The sequence below is a fragment of the Ixodes scapularis genome, unplaced genomic scaffold (assembly GCF_016920785.2).
Source record: "Ixodes scapularis isolate PalLabHiFi unplaced genomic scaffold, ASM1692078v2 PGA_scaffold3__209_contigs__length_174095766, whole genome shotgun sequence".
NCBI lineage: Eukaryota > Metazoa > Arthropoda > Arachnida > Ixodida > Ixodidae > Ixodes > Ixodes scapularis.
This window is the reverse complement of record NW_024609868.1, coordinates 74,251,748-74,273,391: the sequence shown is the minus strand read 5'-3', so window position 1 is coordinate 74,273,391 and position 21,644 is coordinate 74,251,748. Positions and strand designations below refer to the sequence as shown.

Below are 21,644 nucleotides of genomic sequence, written 5' to 3'. Positions count from 1 at the left end.
GAGAGGCACATGACAACATGTCATTCAGAGTGCTCGTCTGCACAGATTTGTCACACACCTCCGCTCCGTCTCTCTGATTGGCTCGAGGGGGCTGTGGCGGTTGCCCTTTTCCAAGTTACAACGATACGAAGTATAGGCAGCCCACACTTTTCAAAAAAGTATATTGAAGAGACCGAAAGGAATGGTCAACATTTTTCAACAAGACTGCTCTTCAGGCAAGGGGTGAACACAAATGTGAATAATCTTATCCAGTTAATTAGAACAAGTAAATAATTGACCGACTAATACAATACACTCTTGATGAAAAAAAAGTATTGCTGCAATAAATTTTACTAAAGAGAAAAAGGTGCAGTTAATCTATGCATACACCAAAACAGTTGTTCTTATAGCAAGCCGAAAAGCTTTGAAGCAGGTGCCTGCAACGATTTATTCATCCCCACACTCAATAAAACGTCATCCTCGTAGCTGGAAATAAGTGCGCACTTCGCACTCACAAAAAAAAAGGAAGAAAAGCGATCGAATGTAGAATCGTCGATTCGCACAAAAAATTAAAGATCGCAGGAGTTTCCTCGCTAAAAGTTGCTATGGTTATTCGGTGACGCAGGGCTGAAACACCTTCCCCTAGGCCCTAACGCGACCGATACCTTTCGCTTCGATTCTCAGACATTCCAACGTTCAAACGAAGCTAGAAAAATGCGAATATGTTATGCATGAAGTTATATCGTAAATTTGTTTATAAGTGCAAAACGTAACGGTTGCAGGAGCTTCCTCGCTAAAAGTTACTGTGATTATGCAGTTACCTAGGGCTGAAACAAATTCCCCTGGGCCCTACATCCGACGCATACATTTCGCGTCGATTTTCAGACATTTCAACGTTCAAACAAAGCTAAGAGAATGCGAAAAGTTTATGCTAAAAGCACTCAAAGTTCTATCGATCCCCGAACAGATCCCGAATCCGAGCACCGGTACGGCGATACTGCTGATGCTGTGTCACAGGTGTTAATATCCAAATGATCCAGAGCGATCTTACGGAAAAAGGGTATAAAGTCTCATTCCTTCATATTTTCACATTACACCTGCGTCAGTGAGCACAAAAAAGCCCGAAGTCGTCGGAAAGCCGCTGCAAATCACGGCTGCCGCGCACCAAACACTCATCCGCCAGCTCTGGGCGCTGCCATCTTACCGGTGACGTCACGGCTCTTTGGAGGTCACGTGACGAGTAATCACATTTGCGTAAAACATGGCGGTAACCGGGGGGTGCCACTTCCGAACTTCCGGTTTATCACTCTAAGCTCCTCTACCTCTTTGGCACTGCAGGAGGTCTGCGCGAGCAAAGCACGAGACGACACTAGCTGCCTTGTTCACGGGCGCTATACCTCTTTTGAACTTCAGTAATGGCGCGTCACGCATGCGTGGAACGCTTGGTGAGATCGGTCCATTGTTTCCCCACTTGGCACAGCTAGGCACAGCAGGTGATGCCGTGACGACGAAAATCCGTGCTTGACCATATTGCAAAAACAACTAGTTTCCACGAAAAAGAAAAGAAAGCCGCGCGCGCACGAACGTGGCACGAATCTCGCGCCGCGACGTACTCCCAGAAGCGAAACAGTTCGCGGGGTCGCGTCTTTCACGCGTTCTAACGGTCCACCGGCTTCCCGGCGCCAGCGGCCAGCGCATCTCGAGGCGCGAGGCGCGAGATCGGAGACAGATGCAGCAACACTGGCGCGCGATGTGTGATTTTCAAATTTATGTCGCAGTATAAGTAATTGTAACGAGTTACAGGGGTGCTTTTAATGCGTCTGTACTTTTAAAAAGTGATGAGAGTCTAATTGCCACACGGCGACGTTGAGGGTGTATTCGGTGCTCTTTGGTAGGTAGGAAGAAAGCGGGATGCGACCGTTGGAAGGAGCCGGAAGTGACTCCGATCGAGACAACCGAGGCAGAAAAAATACAAGAACGAGAAAAACACCCTTAGGCACGCCTCAAGGAAGGACAGATAACAAGACCAGCGAACCGAGTAAGGAGGGGACAACTAAACATGCAAATACGATTGAGAATGACGGTGGAGGAATGATAAAGCGAGAGGGATGCGACCGGTGGGTAGATCTAGAGACGCCATTTGAAGCACTCAAGAAGGCAGAGGCAAGCCGTTACTGATGCGTGCTGTGCATCAAAATTGAGGTACTACAGGAGATTTTATAAAATGCCCTGATGAAGGCAAAAGAAGAATGTAGAGAGCGAGAACGTCTCAAGACGGTTTTTGAAGAGGAGAAAACATGAAGGACAGGAGAACAAGCTAAAAGGGAAAAGCTAGAAAAACAAGTTGCAGAGCTCATCAACACACTAGAGGCAATGCGAGGATAGACGAGGAAGGAAAGGAGGCTCCCGAACCCGCACATGACGCAAGAAGGGGAAGGGAGGATACAGAAGACAGGCCGCGTCAGGCAAGAGGGATTGATGGCTTCTCCTACAGATCAAAGAAACTACCAGGTCAGAAACGGAACCCCGAAAGTGGTAGACGAGGACAGCGAAGTGAAAGACCAGGACGGGGAGAAGGTAATCAGGGTAGAAAATGAAGGAAAGACAAAAACTGAGGAAGTGACGAGCCTGGACATAGAAAGACGGATAACCCTGGGGCAAGGATAGCAGGAGCCGTTTGAGGAGGTACATGCACAGCTAGCTGAATTAGTGAGGCAATCGGAGGCGGACAGGATTGCGATTGGTCTCCTCGCGCAGCGGATAGTGAGTCTAGAAAACAAGAGGCAGATTGAGGCAGCGAGGTACACGAGATTGGAGAGGATGATGTAAATGCAAGATAAAAAAACCAACAGGCATTGAGGAAGAGGAGGAGGAGGACACGGCGCCCGAGGCGAAAGGAGAAAGTGTAGTGCCAATGGCAGCCGGCCAAGAACAAGCCCAGGACAACATGATATCACCAGGGCGCCACGAGGACTACGCGATATCACCAGTGTGCGAGGGGAGAGACGGGGCCGAGCTTGCCGGCAGCTGGAAGGGAAGTGACAGGGAAAGGAAGGCAGAAGATAGACAGGAGCACTCGGCGGAGTCTAGTAACAACAGAGAGCAGAGACCAGCCTGAGCCCCTGCCATCCCACAGAACCAAGACCGGCCCGAGTCCCTACCCAGCCCAAGGAACAGACATGGGCAGGTTCGACACCAATGAGACCACCAAAGGGGGTCAAGAGAGAAACCATTGTGGCAGGAGATGGGAATGAAGGAAGATTTGCTGCGGCGCTGGTCCAGGAAGTTGGGGTGAAGTACAGTGTTGAGTTTCTTTATCAGAGGAGAGCGGCCGTGGACCAGGCTCACGAGGCGATACGGGAGTATGAGGGGCTGGCCCGACAACTCCCTAGGAAATATGTGCTCCACTTGGGCCTCAACGATGTCTTGTAGGGCACAGTGGAGGACCTGACGGCCAAGTTGGAAGCAGCATGGAAAGGAAGGGGGGCCGAGCTTATCATCTGTTCTATACCGGAGGTGTATAGCCGATGTAAGGAGATGCAAGCAGATGCAGCCAAGGCTAATGCACGGATACGGGCGATGTGCATAAGGATCAAGGCTCGTTTCCTGGATATGGAGCCGGTACTAATTCCCAAATGCTTCACAGAGGAGGGCACGCTGTACTCAAATGAGGGAGTGCAGCAAGTGAGTAAGAAGATCGTGGGGATGATAGGCTCTCTTTTAGGGCAGCAGATCCGCCCAAAGACACCTCAGGGAAAGGGAAAAGGACTACCCAGCGTAGACGTCCTATGGCATGTATTAGAGCAGCTAGTAAAGACTAGGTGCAACGAGTACCCCCTGCAAAGTATCGGCCGCAGGCAGTAGCCGGGTGTGAGGAGGAACGAACGATGGAGGACGAAAGAGGGAGAGGGGGGACCCCCAACAAATAGCCAAAGAAGGGAACAGAGGGGGGGGGGGGAGGCTACGGGTCCGAAAGCAAAATGAGGAAATAGGAAAGAAAAGGCGGAGAGAAGTAAGGATGGCTTTGCTAAACATGCAGGGAGCAAGAAGAGCGGGAAAATGGGAAGGAGCTTTCCAGATGGCTTAAGCGGACAGCATTGACGTCTTTGGAGTGGCGAGACACATCTTAGAGATGAAGAAAGGTCCCCAGAGTGTGAAAGGTGGGTCTGGGAAGGATGTAACAGAGAGGGTAAAAGAAGAAGAAGGGGTAAGGTGGGGTTTTCAGTGGGCCAGGATAGCAGAGACAGCGTCCAGAGTGTCAAGAACACCTGTGGATGACGGGGAGAATAGAGGGGCAAGAAGTGGCAGTTTTAGTGGTCTTTTCTGTGGACCGGGGCAGGCAGTGGGAAAAAGAACAGTGAACTGGTCAGGTGTATTGAGAGAGACTACCACAAACTGGGGGGAAGGCCCATTATCATAATGGGCGATTTTAGTGCGCACCTGGAGGAGTTCGGATGGAAGAACAAACTACAACGGTAAACTGCTGCTGGACATGGTAGAACATCTGGACATGATAATAGTGAACACTAAGAACAAATGCACCTTGACGATGACCTGGACAACCAGAGAGATGAGATCCACTGTCGACTACTGCCTAATGTCCCCAAACATTTACGAAAAATTAAGGTACATGGAGATAAATGAGGACGGCGACAGGAGCCTCGGAAGGTCACTCATTTCATTTGGAGGAAACTCAGAAGACATCAAAGAGAGAAAATCAATGGAACAGTGCAATGTTACACAAAGGGAAGCGCAAATGATTGCGGAGAAACTAGAAGCGAACGCAGAAAACAAGCAGCTGGAAACATACGAGGACCTCATCCAATGGTGGATTCACCACCTGCAAAAAGTGGAGAGACCCACACGTCACAAAGGGAGGAAAAGAAAGTGATTGTGGGACATTGAGGTGAAGAAGGCAATAACGAGAAGACAGCTGGCGTGCAGAACTCTCCGAGGAGAGATCAGGAGGAGGGTGGAGGGAGGAACCCATCTGAGGAAGGATACTATGGAATGGAGGGAGTTTCAGGACAGGAGGGTAGAGATGACAACCCTGGTCCAGGCCAAGATGGCCAAGGCGGATAAGAGGTTCCTGGAGGACCTAAGGGAGGCGTGAAGGGAAGCACCTCGCAAGTTCTGTCGATATGTTCGAGACTGGACGGGTAAACCGAGGGAGAATCCAACGCTCAAAGACGACACCACGGGAAGACAGCTTGCCAAGGGTCTATTCTGTCATACGTATAGAAAGTGTGCTGCTATATAACAATGCATCAACAATACTATTCAACTAGATACTCACAGGTCCATTGTTTTTGCAATCAACAAGTTACAGAAATTAATATTTCTTACGAGCGTAATATCTATTTCCGGTAGTTGGTCCAGTTTTGTGCTCCTTAATGTCAGTGTGCTTTGATGTTATTATCATGTGTGTAGTTTTACGTATCCTCTCTGCTATGTCTACCATGATCTTGGGGGGAATAAAGTAATAAACAAGATTTTCTCATCATTGGAGTTGGTTTTCGGATGCGCCACATGTTCAGGAGATGTGGAACGAGTGCAACCCAATGCAACCAGTCTGCCAGTGTGGTATGTCCCATTTAATTAATATTGAAGAGTCAGAGATGCGAGCGTCCTCAAATGTCCATCACGTGCGGCGAACACAATTATTTCTGTGAAGACTGTAAAGGCGTAAAGGCGAGCGAAGAATGTTTATTTGGTTAGTGTATCAAATATGTTCATTTCCACTTGATTACATAATTATTGGTTCTTTGCAAAGGGTTCCATAACGAGTTCTTTCTGCGACAGTCCCGTGTCAGGCGTTCAGTTGTAGTACCTGTGCTGCTTGTTCGATGACGCTCCTGGCACGTCGGTGTTAAGTTTGGTTAAGTGGCAACTTTGACCGACTGATACCGTCTTGTAATCATACGTCATGTGCCGCCACTGACATCTGATTTACTGAAGCTGCAGGGATGGCTTCAAATCTGCAAATTTTCAGTGTAGTTTTCTGCGTCAATGCAGGAAGCTCGGGCATGTATTGCTTACGTGGATGTGCCTTTAGTTGTACCGTTGACTTGATGGTAGGCAACAATGTTTGTTTTCTAGCCCGGCCATTTCACTTCCATTTCGTAATGGCGATTTCTTTTCGCATCCCGCGACCACTGCAGCTTGTGTAAATCTCGTGTAGAAAAGTGAAGTCAGGTGCTGCTTGGTGTCCTCTTTTGAAAACAACCAACCATTCTACTTCTTTAAATCACTCATGGGCATTGTCCCTCAAAGTTGGAAATTGTGTGGTTCGTGGCGTGAACAAAGATAATTGGTGTCAGCAAATTATTAGGTATTGTCGTTGGACGACAAGGGACACCAAATCAACTGTCCTTGCATGGACGCTCACCTGCTTTGTCGTGCTTACCTCCCGTCTAGGTGAAGGGGACCAGCAGCTTCGGGGTAATGTCGACACCAGGAACAAAGGCAGCCAAAGATAATCCTCAATGTCCCGCGGACGCTCCTCGAGACGTGGTCGGGGGTCGTTCGGCATGAATCCTTGCAGGCCAATTCATAGGGGTGGGCATTTCCAGTAGGCATGGTAGGCCTGATGCAGTGGTAGCAGAATAGTTTTCGGTCGACCATTCGCAGCATCTCTGGTTTTCCTCGGTGTACTTTGCTCAGCGCGGACCTACACTGGTTCCTCCCGATGTCGGGAATGCTTCGGCGTTGGGGTGTCTCGTTGAATTGTCATCGGATACTCACGTGTTGCCGATGGCGAACGTCCTGACTCTGTGGCATAAGTCGCCCTCGGTTCGTCAGATGCCGCTTCGCTCGAAGAAGTCTCCAGTTGAAATGCCTGTCGAACTTGTTCCTAAACAACCTCGGCAATCAAAATAAAAGCTGGGCAACTGATTGCAGGAAGTAGCCTTGTGATCTCCCAGACAACGTTGTGGATGATGTTCCGGATGCCTTGGAGGCTGGCGTCGAAGTTGCAGCTGGACGACTCGAGTGTCGAGACGCTGGGGAGTTGTTGATAGTGACGGGCCAGGGCCTGCAGTGTACATTCAATGTTCGAAGCCACGGTGAAATGAACCCTTCGACTGTTATCGTGGGGTTGCAGACAAGGCTGCCGAAGGTGTCATTCCTCACATGAGGGATATAAGAGTTTTAGCTTCTTGTCTTCTGTAGCATCAGGGTTGGCGTGGGTGCTCGATCAGGTGCAGAACATCCTCCACAAAGGCGGTGACGCTCTCGTTGGGGCCGTGTATTAGACAGAATCTAAAATTCAGCTCTCTCTCTCGTCAATGGTGGCTGATGAACTTGTACTTCAGCTCGATCATGCAATATTTTCACGACATTAAGGAGGTTTCGTGGTTCTCAAACCAGTGCCTGGCAGTTTCTACTACGAGAACTATAGGTTCAGCAGAAGCTGGTTGTCTGTCCACCTATGGTGGCGGGCGACACGGTCATATTGTTCAATCCAGCCCTCGACGTCTTCATACACCTTAAGCGAAAGGGCGCCGGAGTGGGGGGTGCGACGGGCATGCAAACAATGGTGGGAGTGGAGACGGCTTGTTGCTACAGGCTTGTCATTGTTGGCTTAGTCAGACTCGGTTTTTCTGGCAAAAGACCGCATTCCGGGGGTTCTTGCTGATAGCAGCGACTTGCTCGGATTTCAGGCTCTTCGTAGTGTAGTTCTGAGGTTCGTCCTTCTGGTACTCGCTCGTCTTCCGGTTTGTCTGCCGGGCTCAGGTTAGGACTTCGTCCATGGCTCGCTGGGGTTTAAGACGCGGGATAGTCACCCACCCGTGCCCCCTTATTGGGCAACTCGGCTGAGGGGCCGCCAGGGTGCACACAGAGTGAAGGGCTATAGGTAAAGTATCCAGCACCTCCACCAGAACATACGATGACAGCTGAGCATGGCCTGGAACTTTCCAGAATAGTAAATATTGATAGAAGGTAGGACTGGCGCAAGCATTCGTGACAATATAACAAAACTGACAAAACAGTCTACCCTGACCACTAAAGAAGCTGCATTGCTTTATTGGCATTCTGTCCGAATAAATCCTCACCTTCGGTGTTTGGCGACTGCCGTGGACGAACTGAACTGAAAGCGGCGTGAACGGATGGACTGGGTAGGTAAAAGGCGCGATGAAATGTCGATACAGCTTGAAATTCGCGTACCGAGTGTTGATGAAACCTGTGTCGACGAAACGTGCAACAGACAAGCGGAATCAATACCAAAGGCAACACCTGTGCTCCGTGAAAGTGCACGTCTACGCCAGAACACTTTAGGAAACAGCACAGCATCACATAAAGCACGACACAGAAACTACGAGCTTGAAGGCAGCTCTCCGGTGTGCTGCACAACCAAAGTGAGCCGTGGGTGATTTGAACGAAGCGACACTACGATTGCACACTGCCAAGCACAACTCGCGCAATTTCCGTCGCTAATAATACTAATAATAATATTTATTCAACTCAGAAAGAGTCACGACACCACACAAGACGAGGGGCTCATACCAGGAGGTCTGTGGTGCCGGAGTTACATAAGCGACAAAAAAAACAAAAAACACTCGCCTTAGGACCGGAAGTGCCGTATTGTCCCTTTGCAGATGGGTTTTATATCTTCTTTTTCCTTCAGGTCCGGTGTCATCTCTGAGGGCAGGGACCGCTACAGATTTACTGCCCTGACGACGAAGGTATTCCGGTGCCGGTCAGTGCGGGCAAAGAGTGGTTGAAGGTCACCATTTCGGTTCAGCCGCGGCCGCCGAGTGAGAGGAACCTCGGGAGCCTCTGGGGCAGGAGGCAGGTTGCCAAGAGCCGGATCGACGAGATTTTCCTGCGCAAGGCCAGAGTTCCAACCCACACGTGCCAACAGATCGTCCGTAGCTATGTCCCGGTAACGGGGGACATGAGGGGTCTGCCACCGTAAGGTAGTGTACGCGGCACGTCTTTGCACACTCTCAAAAGAAGCGGATAAGGTGGCCCGAGGGTTTTTTTAGACTGCGGCACAGTATTCAAGGTGCGGCAGCACCAGTGTGGTGTAGAGGTGCCTTAGTGTTCTTGACTGTGTAAACTGTGTATCCAAATATATTGCACACGCTTCAGTTCAGACCTCGAAGATTCCGATGGTCAACGAGAGCACAGAAATGCCGCCTTGAAATTTATCCTAGCGGTATCCGAATCAATGCGAGGTTCGAGCAACGCAGGGCCGATTGTCTCTTTCGTGGCAATATCTCCTTCGATCACCATCGAAATGCACACTGTTCCTTCGTATTTTCACGTTGCACCTACGTGAGGTACCATGCTGAACTGTGAAGCCGCTTTCGAACGGCCTCATATGACGGCTTCCGCGTATGAAATCAACTCGCCGACATGAATGACAACGAACAAAGCATCCGACAAGCTCCGGCCCAGTTGGGGCCAGCCGCTGTTTGGGCGCTGCCATCTTTCCTGTGACGTCAAGTGTATTTGGTTTGGTCACGTGACGAGTGGTCAAATTTGCGTACAATGGCAGCGGCCTTATGGGGGTCACTTTCGAGTGCAGACCGGAACCTCGGTTTATCGCTGTAAGCCCCTATACATCGTTGGCCGCTTCCCACGCACCCTCTTCAGAATTTATGGCGCTCCGTGGCGGGCGCCATATTAAAAATTGATTCCAGTGTTGCTGCATCTGTAGGTCACCTTTAACTTAAAGCTGACGAAGAAAACCTGGCCACGGTGCGACGCCGATGTACGCTGGAAGCTAGAGCCGGTTTGCTTTCGTTGTTTTTGTTTGTTCTGAGAAAATCTAGCAGGAACGCGCGTTCAACATGACGCCGGTATTGTTTAGGTTTGACGGGACGCGAGAAGCTTCGCGGTTTGTGAGAAAATGTACCGAAGACGTGACCGGAGAAGTGCCCCCGTGATGTTCCCGGAATACAGAAAGTATCATTCGTAATCGTCGTGTGTGCTTTGAAAGCGAGGGGAGTCACAGGGTCCACGAGTGCGCAACCACAAGCCAAGGTTCACGACAGCGCTGCGTTGATTTCGGTGATCTCGTTCTGTTTGGTGGAAGACGGCGATGCGACAACAAGCTGAAATGTTCGTGGTGTGTGGTGCGGTTCTTGGAGGTAGAAGCGCACACTAACACGCAGCGCAAATTGGTTATTGTGGGGTTGTAGTTCAACGGATTCAGTCCCGTTGTCGTCAGCTGAACCGGTCCAACTGCTCCGGGAGGACGCAGCGAGCGTTTTTAAAAGTAAATCTTCCTTTGTTTCGTTTGAAAATGTGGAAAATTCCCAACGCACACTGTGAGTAAAACGCTGCGTGCGTTTTCAACAAAATTACGTTGTTTTAATTGAACAATGGAGTCCAGATTGTTCCAAATCTGTCGTTTTCACGCCTCGTGTTGTTTGGCTGCTCTTGCACAGCGACACACTCCACTCGGGTAGATGATTCGGTCCTGCAAATGACCGGTTATACGAAATTTCAGGGAAACTTAAGTCACCACCGATACTTTCCTGTAAATCCCGTGGGAGTTCGTTGCGCTCATCATGCGGTGTGAATAAATTAGGGCGAGATTTCCTACCTGCCCACAGATGCACGAACTGAGACCATATTTTACGCAGTGAACATAGTGCTTTTTTTTATTTTGGGAAGACGCTTTGATGAATTTATTATGGTTCAATCACTTGAGAGTTGAGAAATTGGGGAGAGCGAGCAAGCTTTTCCAACTTTTTCACTTTTCTCTCTGCTCTAAAGCAGGTAAAAGACTGGTTAGTCAGGACGGTGCGGACTCCGTGTTTCGCGCTTTTCGCAAAGTGGCAGGGTAAGTGCTTCTGCAAGGTATGCGGAGCATGCAAACATTTTTGTTAGGCCCGTCGTTTGCGTCTCTCCAGCAAAGATCTACAAAGGCGCGATCACAAGCCAAGATCTACGATAATGGTGCGTTGCGTTTGATTAGGTGGTTCATGTAGTTGTATTTTACCCTGCTTTCTGTAACACCGTGTCATGACGAAGAGCTGGAACGTTCACGGTTTGTGCTGGGCTACCGGCTGACAGAAGCCCGCATCGCCCGCATCGGCACTAAGTGCGCTTGGGCTGTTGTAGTGGCTCTAGGCTGTTGATGCTCAAGCCTTTCACCCGCGGCTTGCCGCCAGGTGATCCGGCCGCTCGACGGTGAGGGAGCGACGAGAGTGACCTCTTAAGTAAATGTAAATCCTTGTTCATATAGTTATCCGGCGTCGAAGTGTGGAAGATGTCCAACATGTACTGGGGGCGGGGGTGTTTTGCCTTGCTCTTGTAACCGAATCCAGAGCAGCGAGATAACTGCCTTGCGTACTCCAAAATGATGGAAGCAATAGGTCGTCAAAAACCCGTTTTTATGGTTTCAAACCAAGTGAACAAGACAAATATAATTAAACTTCGTTGTCTGTATGCAGGAGGACTTATGCAGCACAACAATACATTTTCTTTTTTAAAACGAAGAGGAAAGTAAAACTCAGTTCGCGTATATGGCAGCAACTTCTTCGCTGCAAAACCTATGCTGGCACCGTAAGCGGTTTTAATCTGGCCGCCTCCGTGTTGCGCCGCGTTCCCTTTCCGTCCTCCCCCCCCCCCCCCCCCCCCCCCCTCTGCCCTGGGCCAGCCTAAAAAACAAACTCACGAACTGCCATAGACAAGAATGTTCTTTTAATATAAACTACACGAAACACAACATGCTTTCTTAAGGCCCGTTCACACTCTTGCAACCAAGTACGACCGAGAGAGACGAGATCTGTTGAAACTTCTTAAAATTTCTTAGGACGAGAGAACACGCTGGCACGCTGGCCCTGGAACTGCATTTCACAAGAACGAACGTTTTGCGGGATTTTCGGGGTTAAATGTGCGTAATACCTATAAGAAAGGCTCGTTTATAACGTTGACAAAAGTCTTTCTAGCCAAGAAAAAAAGGATAATGCGCGAGAGAAATAGAAAATATGCCGGCCCGCCAAGTTTACACTGCTACCAAATAGATGGCGCCAGTGTGTCCTCTCGTTGTAAAAGGTTTCAAGGAGCCCAGTTTTAAGAGGTCGCAAGAGTGTGAACGGGCCATGAAATGCTTTTCCAAGTTTTTCCTGCTTAGCTTTCCTCCTCAACTCATCAATCGCGCATTCTACCAAACAGTTCAAGAAGACAAAAAGGGGGTGTCCCCTCTTGCTCGGACTCTCGTTTGTGTACCCAGACACAGCTATTTTCCCCTAGAAGATTAGCCCTTGTCATGGATGAAGAAAGAATGAACAATTAAAACAGGGACAACACAACCACATCTTTCATGAAAGATGTGGTTGTGTTGTCCCTGTTTTAATTGTTTATTCTTTCTTCATCCATGACTTAAACCAACACGCTCTTCTGCCAAAGATTAGCCCGTCGCTCAAAATTCCGACAAAAGTTGCTTTCCCAACCCCGTTCACCCCGAAGCTAACAGTTCTGTAGAAGCTACGTGCTCATTGGAGTAGCCACACTTTTGCCACGTTATACGCTTTCTCGCGCATAGCCACGCGCAGAGAATGAGGTCACGCGATGAAAGAGAGGCGGCTGATTGGTCCGGCAAGTGCGTAGCTTCCACCACAATGTCAGCTTAGGGGTGAAGGGAATAAGTGAAGTCCGGTGTCGTGTGACGTGCGTTTTGGGCCCGGTGACGCGCTGCGGAGGCCCGGTGACGCGCCGCGGGGACCGCGGATGCACCACAGTGAAAAGGCAGAGAGCTTACGAAGGGAAGGAGGTACGAAATAGACCGCCGTGTTTTTGAAATTTTCGCACCGCAAGTCAGGCTCTTGACTTTCTATCTTTTTTTCTTTCGGCCCACTGAACGATGTGGTATTAGTAAAATCCCAATATAAATTGATTTATTCCAGCCCAAAATTCGTTTCATGGGCCCTTTAAATTTCTGTACGTGAGGACGGCCACCGTACTTATTCCAAGGTTGGGCAAAATACTCAAAAATGTATTTGGAAATACAAATACTGGGATACATTAAAATAGTAGCTAAAATACTGATACTGAAATATATCTGTAAAAGTGTATCGGCCATACGTATCGCAAATGCATTTTAAATAGACGCCAAAAGTCTTTGGAAATACAAATACAGGAATGCATCTTAGGGAGGGCAGAAATACAAATACTGATACTGCAATACATTTTTCAAATCTGTTTGAGACGCTAAATGAGATGAAGCTTGAAGTTGGAAGTGGAAGTCTTTGATCCTGAAATTATTTTCCCGTAGGCTTGGCACTTTGCCTAGAAGGAGGTGATTTCGGACGACAAAGAGTCTTCAATGGGCTCCAAAAAACGTTCCATCAAGGACTGACCGTGGTCCCTTCCCTGACATCCTGTCTGTCTGACGAGGGATGCGAAAAGACTTCGATCTCTAAATAAATTCTATGTCATCCTAAATCCTATCAAAGCAGCACCACGCCCCTGTCCAAAAGGACGCCCTGTCAACATTTATCACATGACGTCACGGTGGAATGAACTGGTATTTTTTATCTGTAGGTGTGGCTTTGAACATGAAACTTTACCGCGCTGCTGTACGATAGGACAATACGTACTTTCGTTGTAGGTTACCTTGTTGAAAACCGTGCAGGCAGTGTTATTTGGAATTTTCGAGAATGGACCATCTGAAGCATCCTGAAACACGTCTTATCTTCTGTTACGGTTGAAAAAACGATACGGTGGCATCCCTGTTGTAAAGGTCCTTCCTGCCGGCCGTCCGCCCCCAACGAACGAATTTCAGTCCTCAAGTTTCGTCTTGCATACTCCAAGTAGAGACCTCGTGGATTGCAACCTGATATTGCCGGCACAGGTGGGAGCTCTCCGAGAAACAGGGCGCTTGATACGAGTCGCAGGTGTACGAAGTCTGGGTCGGCACAGAGAGGCCACGTCTGGCCTCCTTACTGGGTTTCGGATCACCAGAGCAACAGGTCACTTCCACGTCGGTTGATGAAGTACACTTGAGCCGTGCAATATTACGGGCGCAGCCGCAGACGCATTCGAATATGTGTTGAACTTCACTGCGTGAGTCATCCTACTATTTCAAGCCAACCACCGCCAGGCTCGTGCTGCAACGGACTGTGACTCGGCTCTGCCGGCTGGGTGTACTGTGTAGGCTAAGGCAAGAGAGACGGTTAGCAGCGGGCTTTGGATGCCAGCAAACAATGACTCAAGAAACCCCTACCTAAAGACTTGCGGCACAAGGTGCTCTGACTCCACACCTGGCACGCAACCTGCTTCGAGTCCCCGACTGCGCAACACTTCTCAGAGAGAGAAGAGCACGCATAGAAAAATAGTTTGGGAAATCGGAAGGAACCTTAGGTCAGCATGGTAACAATAAATTAATGCCCAAGCATCGCCTTAACCCTAATGCCCTCAGAAATAAAAAAAAAAAAAAAAATGCGCTCAGACTTGTATTTTTCTTCCGGGGAGGAGGGGAGGGGGGGGGGGGGGGGGGGGGGGGCGGGGGAGTATTTCTCAAGGAATGTAGCGAAACACATTTCATCCTGGTTGTAGCGCGATACAAAGGAACATTCAAAATGTAATTTGATACAGGAATACAGATACTGGTGAAAACAATGCATCGCGATACAGAAATACAGATACGAAATGTATTTCTGAAATACTATCGCGATACTGCCCAACCCTGATTTATTCAACGAGCGTGGTTCAGTATTTTAGGCTCAAATTTGATTTCTCCGGTTCTTTTTACGGCGCCCCAGGGCGAAAGGGTAACTTCGCTTGAAGCGTAAAGGTACGAACAGGAAGAGAACAGGGGAGCCCACAACAAACCGAAATCCCATGGCAATAACCCCCGTACCGGCACACGTCCATCGAGTCGGGCTTGATGCGACGATACGTTTCCCTCGTGGAACCGAGTGAGGAAAGCTGAAGCAACACGTTTAGCAATTTTCTGACACAACACGCTCTATTGCGTAAAAGGGGAAATGCAACGATTTTTGTACTTTGCGCGAATACCGCTTAAAACGGATCCCTGACGTCAAGGACCTAAGAAACACGCGTTCGTTTTTCACCCCACGCAACAAAAGTTCCAGAAAGAAATTTAAAAAAAAAAAAACGAGCACCGTTCACCCCTTCAACTCGCAGCCAGAACAAGCGGCCACGTGATCTGGAGCCGTTTATATGCCGCGAATGTTGATCATAGCCACGCGCTGGGGTTGGCAAAGCACAGGACACGCGCTGAGTTCCAGACATTGTTATGGCTCGGCTATTGTCGTCGCTGTAGCGATTGGACACGGGCCACTATCCGAATGCAGGCCGAGGCATCGATTGTCACGAGTCCAGATGAAACGCGTACGCAGTCTTCGCGTCCACTCTGTGAGGAGCATTTGAATATCATCACCGCAAAGCTCAATGACGCATTCCCGGGGATCGTACTGTTGCCATTGTCCCCACATTTCCGTCATCAAATTTCGGGAAAGAGCAAAAGGCGGATTTGGAAGGAGAGACTGGAAGAAAAGCTCCGCTTTCATTCTTTGAATTCCGCCGCGACGAAGACGCTTCTTGGTCAGTGGTGTTGCGTTCGAGTATTCTTGGGTCCCACTAGTGCCAGAAATATTCCTACCCAATGTCGTTGCACAGCCCCTTTAAGTTACCCGTCTTACATTCCTTCTTCATTTGGATTATCTTGTAACACGCATGCGAAACTTGTTAGCTTTACTTTTCAGTGCCGTTGAATGGCGACATCTTGCGCGGCGTCTAAGGTGATCGCGGTGAGAGCGAAGATGGCAGACCTCCCGTCCTGCCCGCCTGTGGGGGTTCCTGCGGGAGCAACCGGATCAGAATATTTGGAACAACTGGCGGTCCAAGTAAACATCACGTGACGGACGGGTGTTACTCTTCGCTCGTCTTCGTCCGCCAGCTGAGTGCGCCGTCTTCCGGGTGGGTCTGTCGCCGCCGCTCCGATGGCGAAATGCCCCAAGAAGAGTTTTCCGCATTCGCCCGAATGACACGTAACATTAAATTTTTGTCAAAAAAAAAAAGAGAACTATCCCTAGAGAAAACGTGGCGTGTGTTATCTGTCCATACTTGAAAAAAGAGGGAATGCAGATCTGAACTACGAGGTATGTGAAGCCGTACATTTCCGGAAAGTACCGTCATGTAGCCTCCACGCCATTTTGCCCGCCCGCGCCTCTAACAGCGGTTTTCCGTTTTGAAAAAACTGTTAACTTACGGGTTCTTTTTTTTTTTTTTACCGTCTATGTATCGTGTAAAACCGGAATATTTAGTTGAGCTGAATGACAATTGGGAGATGTGAACGATCGTTGGCTTAATGACTGTTGAAAGCGCTAGAGTAACTAGAGTATTATGCAAGTCGTCCCGTGCCATGTGCCAGTTCAACGCACAACGCTGGGGCATCAGAAAGCAAGGATTGGCATCAAAATGGTCTGCCCTTTTTTTGATCCTCCGGGTTTCGAACGTGCGGCGACTTGTTGACGCGATAGAACAGTTGTCCCAGCAAGCGAGCTTTCAGATGCTTGAATTTCTGTGAGGAAGCGATGAAAGGAACGCCTACTATATCCTTCCATGGCGCTGATGAACGTTGATTAACGCAAAATGCCTGATTCACGCGGTTGCGTGTAGGAATTGCGTGCAGAGCAAACTGGAAACAAACTGAAAATACAGTTACCACAAAGTCACCGGGACAACGGTGCTATAAAGAAAACCGCGGGCAACATGTAAGCACAGAGGCCACAGGAGACGAGCAAAATCACGAAATGACCTCTTCCGGCCAGTTCAGTGTTTTTCCGCTAGGTTCCGTCCGTTTCTCTGGAATTGCGAATAACCGCTCGAAGTGCGCGCAGTGCCCCCGCCAGCCGCCGACCCGGCTACGTGCTTCTGCGAATCTTTCAGGTTATTGGAGACTGTACTTACAGAAAACACACATGAAATTCGCTAAACCCAACCAATAATGAATGTCAGCATTAAAAAAACATTTTATTTAATTATTTACTTTTTGCCGGTTGCTAGCGTCAGAGTGGTTTTTCTCCATGACTCCCCGCTTCTCCTGTCTCTTCGTTTTTTTGGCGGCCGAACAGTCTTTTTCCTCGAACTACCAGACTTTCCTTGTGTAGAGGAGGCTTTGCTTCGTACTACTAGTTAACACGTGTTGGTTTCGTTATAACCCACAAAATGGTTTCACCTGTTACGGCAACGTAAACATTTGCTTTATTGGCGCTGTCAGAGAGTTCTGCTCAAGAGGAAAAGTGTGGGAGTATAGATACAGCAGGGGTTTGGTGACCGGGTCAGAATATTTGGAACACCTGGCGATCCAGCCTGTGAGCTGGAAATCTAAGGTGAAAAATAAGTTTCGCTTTGGTCGACAACAATTGAAACATTGAAATATTTCCTCCGCCCCGCCCTCTTCGTTATTTTTTTACTTTTCCTTCTTTGTCGTAAAGGCACTATGGGCCTCTCCGTATCTGCGCTACGCCTGACCGCAATAGACCGTATGCAAAGATATAAGCGCCATCTAGTGTACTCATGAACAATTAGCAAATTTCCTCCATATTGAGAATTCCCGCACCAATAGTTTCGCCCGAGGGACAGTGTTTCCGGGTAAGTGGGAGTCCTAGGTCTGACATATGATTACGTGCTGCAACTCCAGTACGTACCCTTCACACAACGCCTTCGATAGAGGCCGTTCACTGACCTGGCGCCCTAATTTGGACACTTGGCGGAAAAGTCGGCGAGAAATTCGGCGGCTATGATTGGCCGGCGCCAAGGTCAAGTGTGGCGCGTTGGCCAATCGCGGCCGCCAAATTTCTCGCCGTCGTTTTCGCCAAGCGTCCAGCTTAGGGCCCCTGGACTTCCCAGATCACTGCTTGAGTGGTTTTGTGACCTCGTTGCTGACAATTCCTTTTCCAGACTTTCACGGCCGTCTTTCTTTTCTTTTTGAACCAAAACTAACCAGCAACTTATTTAGTGTACAAATACATTGTCTCAGTATTATGAAAACCGAGTTAAATGCAGATGCGGCTCGTCCACAGCTGGAAGGTGTGAAAAGCAACCTATATGGTGGCTCCGAAATAAATCAGGATCGATATAGCTAACACGAATTTTGTATATGGCCTAGACTTACTGTCCAGAGTTGAATGAATTAAGAAACAAACGTACCAACAAGAGGCGACCGTTGTTCTGTCATAAGTCATTTAAAGAATTGATGACAAACTTTTATGTGATATTTAAAACAATTTAATTTAAAAGTGAAAAAAAAAAGACTTCAGTCGAAAGGATTCTGTGTCCACGCATCATATATATACAGGGTGTCTATTTTTAAGCTTAACAGATTTGTTTAAAAAAAGCCGTGAAAGTTACACTTATGCCGGTTCTGGAGGTGAGTTATACGGCCAGGGGGACATAACATAGGGGGCTAATCGTAACAATCAGTCCACTAATTAACTAAAATTTGTTAATTAACTTTTTAAATTATGAAAATAAACATATGGTTCCAATAAGAAACTTGCTCAGCGTCATGGAAAACCACTAAATCAGTAAGTTTCAGAAAGGCTTTGAACGCGTGAGAAGGGTAGTAGTGCACTAAAGTTACCACTCGTGGAGCAGGTACAAAGCTAGCGGTTGCGATAAGGCGCCCGCGCGATTTTTCCGTCTCTTATCTAGCCCCGGCCTTGTACCTGCTCCACGAGCGGTAACTTTAGTGCGCTACTGCGCTTCTCACGCGCTCCAAGTCTTTCTGAAAATTACTGATTTAGTGGCTTTTCATGACGCTGAGCAAGTTTCTTATTGGAACCATATGTCTATTTTCATTAATTAAAAAGTCAATTAACGAATTTTAATTAATTAGTCGACTGATTGTTACGATTAGCCCCCTATATGTCCCCCCAGGCCGTATAACTCATCTTCACAAGCGGCATACGTGTAACTTTCACGGCTTTTTTTAAACAATTCCGTTAAGCTTAAAAAAATACCCCGTATATATATTTTTTTTTCAGTGACGATATTTCTATGGGACTCATACAGTGGACACCACCGTTACTGGAGCGCGCTCAGTTTCACAGCCCCGCCTGCGACGTGGCTCAGTGGCGGTAACGAGAACTATACACTGTTTCACCTTATGCTTGACCGCAGCGAAGGCTAGAAGCGCGAGCTCATGGCGTTGGGAGCTGCCCTTAATGCACGAGAGCTTGTGCCGCCGAGATGTGACCTTGAGCAAAGAGCTCGCTCTTGTAGCCTTTCCTGCGGTACATCATAAGGTGAAACAAATTATAGCAGCGCTGCAGCCGAGTCTTGCTTCCGGATTGTCTAGCCCGCCAAGTGTGAATAGCGAAGATGATGAAGATGAAGTGTAATACACCACAGAGTCGAGAGTCAGCGCAGTGTAAGAGTTTCTTCCTTGATTGTTCGAAATTTATTTTTGTGTGCGTCTGTTTCTTTGTGCTGTAAAGTGTTAGTTTAAAAAGTAACATCAACATCTGCTTCAACGCCTCGCCCTCTGGTTCTCGCCGAGCATAAGATGGCAACAAGATCGCTTGCTTCGACGCTTGGTTCGCCAGTATTTCTTTTTTTTTTTTTTTAATCTCACCCTGCGGGCTTCTTCAACAGTAAATCGTCCGTATCTCAGTTCCAGCACTCTGTTAGGACAACACCACCTAGACAGAAGGCCTCCGCATGGTTTCCTCTTCTTCTATGAAACATCATCACAGTCGGATCGCGCTCGGTCGGCTATTGGACCCGAGCCCGACCTTCGACGCGCTGATTGGCCACGAGCCGCAGCCGAACACTGACGCAGCACTCGTGCCCAATCTCTCGCCTCGATCGATCTGACTATGATGACGCGTGTGGAGGCCTTCTGTCTAGGTGGTGTTGGTTAGGACGGGTTATGCCCACCTGTTGTGTGCCGGGATGCACGAGCGGTTACAGCAAGTTGGCCTCAGCCGATCGAGATTTCTTTGGGCCACCAGGAAACACTGCTGACTTTAAAAGGTGACCCTGCAGAGAATTGAAAGACAACTTACTGCTAAATGCGAAATTTGTAACTTGCATTTTGAGGATGAAGACATTATCAAGCACTACCATCACGTTATTGATGGCAAAGAAATACTTATCACACGGGGGAAATGGCAATTAGCACCAGGTGCGATCCTTCGCATGTTCCCAAGGTTGCCGGCGCATTTCTCAAATCGCCAGCACTTGACAGCAAAGAGTGGGTCACCCATGAAACGCGTGTACAACATTGGACAGAGGACATCATAAGAGCTAGCCAAGGCAGCTTCTTCTTGTTTATATCAATGCCAAGATAGTGCAACACAAAGTTATAAAGGCTTACGGCGCCTATAGTGGTTATTCACTTGCGGAGTTGGCGCCCACAAACATGGCTGCAATACTATAAAGCCCCACTTATTCGTGTGCTGTGTTAAGGTAAAAAGAGCTAAACTAGACTCTGGACTCGGATAAACCAATTTTTATTTTGATTGCCAGGTTTGTTCATTGCCATTCGACATTAAAGGGACCATGAAGGCAATTAATCTTTTTTTTAAAGAAGGTGTTTTCGGAAGCATTGGGGTCCTGGCATGCCACACAATATTTTCTAGAACATTGTGACCCTTATTTCTGTACCTGCAAATAAATTTGCGAAACCGAAACAAACATTCAGCTTTCTTCCCTTTTTCGCCTCTGGAAAGAGAAGTGACGTCAGGGAGCACTGTCGGCATCGGTAGGAGTTAGTGCACACTCAGTGTGGTTCCCGTGGTTCGCTCTAGTGCACGGTGGTCTGTGAAGAAAACCTGGAAGAAATGGACGACAACACCAAGCTCGCAAACGAGCTTGAGCTCCCGTTCAGCGACCTCACGCCGACTGAACGGGAGATGCTGCTAAGGACGCAGAACTCTGGATTGGCGCTTTACGAGGGCGCCCTAGACCTACCACCAACTCCTCGGTCACCGCCTCCAGAGCGACTCCCCGCCCTACTTTTACCCAGACTCCGGCTAAGGTGAAGGTGCTGCTCAAAGTCTTCTGGTCGGAAATGCAACGAACAAATCCTGACACCGCTGTCCACAGCTCTACGCAAGACGACGGCGCGCAACCAAATGCTGCGCATTGCTGCATCAGTCGGCAGTTTATGCAAACTAACGTCGCCCGATCGACCGCACGTCTTTAGCCGACCTTTCGCGCAACCTACTAGTGCACATAAACGCGGCATGATTCGTGAGACACCAGTTCGCAAAGCGAACACGAGACGACGCACGAAACCAAAACCAAAAGTCCGCCACCCCCGGCCGCTTGTACCTTTTCCTTTTTTTTTTTTTGTCCATGGTTGCTCGATGCTTTTTACGCACCCGAGGTAGCAGTGCGGGATGCGTTCAACCAGTGACAAACGGAGGGATCGCTTCAGATTATGCTTTTATACACGGTATGAAACCTATTAATTCCTAACTACAACTTCAAAAGATTATCCAACGTTCAAATAAACATTTTTCATCACATCTCACCACCGAAATCGAAACCAAGAGCGCGTCTATCGTTTGAACCAATCGCCAGACGAGGTGCCCGTTGTCGTCACGCTTCGGCGCACTTTAGTTCACCTTTCTGCCGCCGCCTCGGTGGGGTCTCAGGCATCGTTCCCGGCGCTATTATTACCGCGCCTGTTTGCTCGATTGGTGCGGCACCCAAACTTCGGTTCGGGCTAG

At 48.5% G+C, this 21,644-nt stretch overlaps 1 pseudogene; it reads right to left on the bottom strand.

Annotated features, from left to right (window-relative positions):
* Positions 1–8,542: 8,542 nt before the first annotated feature.
* Positions 8,543–20,018, bottom strand: LOC120849741 (annotated as a pseudogene).
* Between the last annotated feature and the right edge of the window lie 1,626 nt (positions 20,019–21,644).